Here is a 4,765-nt window from a genome sequence, read left to right as displayed (position 1 = left end):
AATTTTTTAGCTTTGAATAAGAGAGAGATGTAAGATTAGAAAAGAGAAAGTGAGAAGAAATAAAAGGGAGGAGGATAGAATATATAAAAATATAATTTAAAAAAAAATAAGGTAAAAAAAATAAATAACTTGTACATTAAAAAAAAGTACACAACTTTTTTATTGGAAAGTTAAAAAGTGATAGTCATATCTATGACTATCACTTCATTTAGCCGTTTACACTATTGACTAGCTCTAACAATTTTATTTCTTTTAAATTTAATCTTTTCTAATTAACTAAAAAATGGGGCTTTTGCATTTATTGTCTTAGTTCTAATTTTATTTTATTTTTAATTTAATCCTACCTAATTAACTAAAAAATCCTAAGGCCCAAGACTTTTTTACAAGCCTTGCCAGCCGCCCCTGTGTCTGTACTCCTCTACTATGTTAACGATGTATAAAAGAAGTTTATGGTTCAATGAGAAGTTGTCATCCCTGCTATCAGATCAAGTTATAATTTTTCTGCTCTATCTTTTGTTTACTAGTAGAACTGGAACTAAATCTGTTTTTGTGTTTAAACTTGAAATGACATTGGGAAAGTGTTACTGTCAGTGGATGCATTGTTTTTATGTTAGGGGTAACTGTGGTATGGAGAAAATTTCTGGCGTTTGATTAAGCAACAAGTGGGTTGTTGGACAAACGTATTTCCAACGTTGAAGACGATAAAACAATGGGAAGAATAATCCTAGTGGGTTGTGGCTTACATTTTCTTGAAGAAAAAATGATGGTCAGAGATGGCGCAAAGAGTGGGGAATTGACTAGCTTCCAACTCCATTCACATCAACACACTCGAACTATGACACGTTTCATTTGAACATTGTTGTTTCCGTAGTTTAAATTTTTCCTTCTGGTCTTGTTTTCAGATATGTATTACGTAGATAAGTTAGTCTTTTAAAATATGCAATATTTTTTAATTATAGACATCAACCTCAAACTAATGGTTTTACAACTTATTGAAACGACATGATGAAAATTTGTTTTTGATTTTTCGAGTGCTACCGATGTATACAAATGATATAACTCTTCTCTTTTGGTAGGTGGATTGAGAAATTTTACTTAACTTTGGTGTGTTATAATTATAATTACTTGTCGTGGGAAATAGATTAGTAAAACTTAACACGCTAACCGCTGGCTTATACCAAATGCCATACACTATTTGCAGGCCAATTGTGAGGTTCACTGGCCACCTAATGAAGATAAATCCCTCTATTTTATTGCTCCCATTGGTACTCACTCCACTATATTTATTGGATGAATTCTAATAAGTAGGGTCAGACCATCTCCAATCCACCTCTATGTTACTCTCTATTTTCTATATTTTAAGAGTAAAATAGAGAATGAACACTCCAACCCACCTCTATATCACTCTCTAATCTTCATATTTAGAGAGGTGAATAGTAGTTCTCCAAATTTTTAGAACTACTATTCACACTCTCTATTTCACTTTTTCAATATTTTATTATTATTTCTATTACTTTCTAATTAACATATTATTTTACATATAGTGTCATTTATTAAATATCTAATATTCATAATTCTTTTTAAATGTAATATAATATTTTAAAATATATATTATTTAATATATACTACTTTCATCCCAAATTACTAGTATTTTAATTTTTTTCTAATTTTTTCAATAATATAATTTGATTTTATTATTAATTTTCACTATAAAGAATACAAAAAATTAAAATGATAAGATGAAAAAATTTAATTTAAAAATACAATACATAATATGATAATTTAAATACAATATAACAATACAATACATAGCATAATAATTTAATTGCAAGATAAAATACAATACATAACATAATAATTAATTCGCGATAAAATAAGAATCATGCCGAAAAGATGCTGAACATGCATTGGGAGTTTTGCAATTATTGCAGGACTGTCACGTTTTTTGAGAAAAGAAGTGATCCATGATATAATGACTACATGTATTATACTACACAACATGATGATTGAGGATGAAAGTGATCTTAATGCACCAATTCAAGATGTTGTAGAGGCTCCAATTCCAACGACTGAAATGGTGGTAGATGAATATCTTCGATTTGAATAATTTTTAGCTAGACATAAAAAATTAAGGACAAAAATGCTCATTTAGAACTCCGTAATGCATTAATTTATGGGAGCAACATAATAATTTTGAAAATGGAGTGTTTGTGTAATTATATTTAACTTTTATTTGAATTTGTCCATTAATTTGTATATTATTATATTATATAATATTTTCTTGCAATTTATGTTATTTAAAAATTTAAAATAAAATATAATTTTATGTTAAATAAAAAAATTAAAAAAATAAAATTTTATATCACATGAAAATTATATAAGGTAATTATTGAGAAAAATAAATAAAGGATTTATATTATGAAATAAGAAAATAATAATGAAATAGAAATAATAATATAATATTGAGGAGAGAGGAAAAAAATTCTTTTTAGAGAGTAAAATAGAGAATTGAATTGGAGTTGATTATATGAAAAAATAGAAAAATCTATATTTGAAGAGTAAAATAGAGTGTTGGGTTGGAGATGCCCTAATGGATGCAAGTTGGTTGGCATCCCTCTCTAGGACTTAATTATATGTGTACTGACAAGACGTTTTAATTTATTTATATTCATTAATATCGACCTTCTAGATGGTAAAAGATCTTAGATGAGCTAGCACTTGACACATAAGAGAATGGTGACCCAAGTTTTTTGACTTGATATTTTATGCTTCACGTTCGTGATATTTACATTTAATTGTACTTAATGAATACGATCAAAGGATACTTAATCGATATATCTTTTTACAGCATGCACATTTTTCAATAATTTTCTAGCCTTAAAAGAAAAAATTATGTTTGCCCATACAGAATGATTTTTCATCTCTATCAATACTTGTGAGTGACATTGTTCATCAAGATTCCAACCGATATAAAAAGTCTATAGAAAGTTCTTGACTAAAAGCCTTAAATGCATTAGTGATTGACACATAAGAGAATGTTGATCTAAGTTTTTTGTCCTGATATCCTAATCCTTCACATTCGTAATATTTACATCAATAGTGCCCCAAGAACACATTCAAATAAAACTTTTGTCCAATATGTTTTTTACAACATGTTATAATTAATCTTTATATCTTTCAACTTTTTTTAGCCTTAGAAGAAGTCGCATTCGACATAAACATTTATTTTAAAATAGAATTGATCTTATGTACATAATGTTCCATCGTCTTTCAGATTTTGACATAATATACAAATTAATGCACAATTTGTCAATTTATCCGTAATGTTTATTTTTAAACTGTGAGCATGTGATTAAAATGAAAAAAAGTTCAGCTTTACTTTGTCTCTTCCAACTTTTAACTAAAAGTTGAGTCATGTTGCTATCCTGAAATATCCAAATTGAGGCTTTACAATCTGGTAGCTAAAGAACATTACAATGATGTCTGTAATAAACAAAGTCATAGCCTAATGTTATGGAAAGGCTTTTTCGATGACTTCATCATGAAGCCATCATTATCTTCAACACTTTAGTTTTCCTTTAACTTCTCTGTAGAATTTACACTTGCGAATGCAGTAGAACATGGCTAAAGCAAAATCCATTTCCTTGTTGAGTACAACAAGATACATATACTCTACTCATAACTCTCTAGACAATAGCCCATTATCCATTTGTAGTTGTGCATGCCAACAGGTAAAGTTGAAATTTTTGTGTTGAGTTTTTTCAGGGATTGCTATACTAGGTTTGTTGTTGTTGTGCTAGGTAAATGGCTTTATTTAGTGATTATTTTGGATTTCTTTTTACTGAAAAGCTCGAAAGCAATCAATAAATGATGTAATTTATATTTGCTAAAAAATTTGCTAGATTTATGTTTGCTAAAGTTCCAATTTTATTTACATAATCTGCTAATCAGTAAATTAACAGCAACAAGATTGGATTTTTGCTAATGCATGTTCAATCTTCAAATCAAGGGATGGCTCAAGTTGTGGTTTCGGGTGGTAGGTGAAATTGGAATTTGTGTGCTGGATTTTTTTGAGATTGCTATGCTAGGTTTATTCTCTCTGCTTTCGTAAGATAGGGGTGATTCAAACTCCACTTGCTGGGTTATACTAAATATGTTGTTGTTGTTGCTGATGTGCTAGACTACTAGAGGAAGTTATATTTGCCTGTTAAGTTTCTGTGAGCAGATGTTTTTGCTTGATTTAGTGATTATCTTGCATTTCTTTTTGCTGAAAAGCTCGATATCGACCAATGAGTAATGTGATTTATATCTGCTAAAGGTTCAACTTTTATTTATATAATCTGATGATCAGTTCATTTATATGAACCAAGATTAGATTTTTACTAATGTATGTTACTCCCTCCGTCCACAATTAATTGTCATAGTTTCCTTTTTTAGAGTCAAACAATAAGAACTTTGACCAACATTTTACGATGTATATTTTCATCATATTGATATGCAAAAAATTGCAACTTATAGTACTTTTTGTATAGTTTTTGAATATCTAATTTTTTTTAAAAAAAAATATCGAATTAACGTAATCTAATTTAACTTTAATTAGTCAAATTGACTATCGAAAAACACAACATGACAAATAAAAGTGGACAGAGGGAGTAAATCTTAGTAAAAATCTCACACCTGGTTTGTTTCTGCAACAAGGTAAATCTCAGTTTTATATGCTTTTGCCTATGCACTGCCTTCTATGTAAATCTACTAAAAAAAAAGG

This window comes from Solanum tuberosum, unplaced genomic scaffold, assembly GCF_000226075.1.
Source record: "Solanum tuberosum cultivar DM 1-3 516 R44 unplaced genomic scaffold, SolTub_3.0 scf00110, whole genome shotgun sequence".
NCBI classification, from domain to species: domain Eukaryota; kingdom Viridiplantae; phylum Streptophyta; class Magnoliopsida; order Solanales; family Solanaceae; genus Solanum; species Solanum tuberosum.
Note: the sequence above shows the minus strand (reverse complement) of the source record.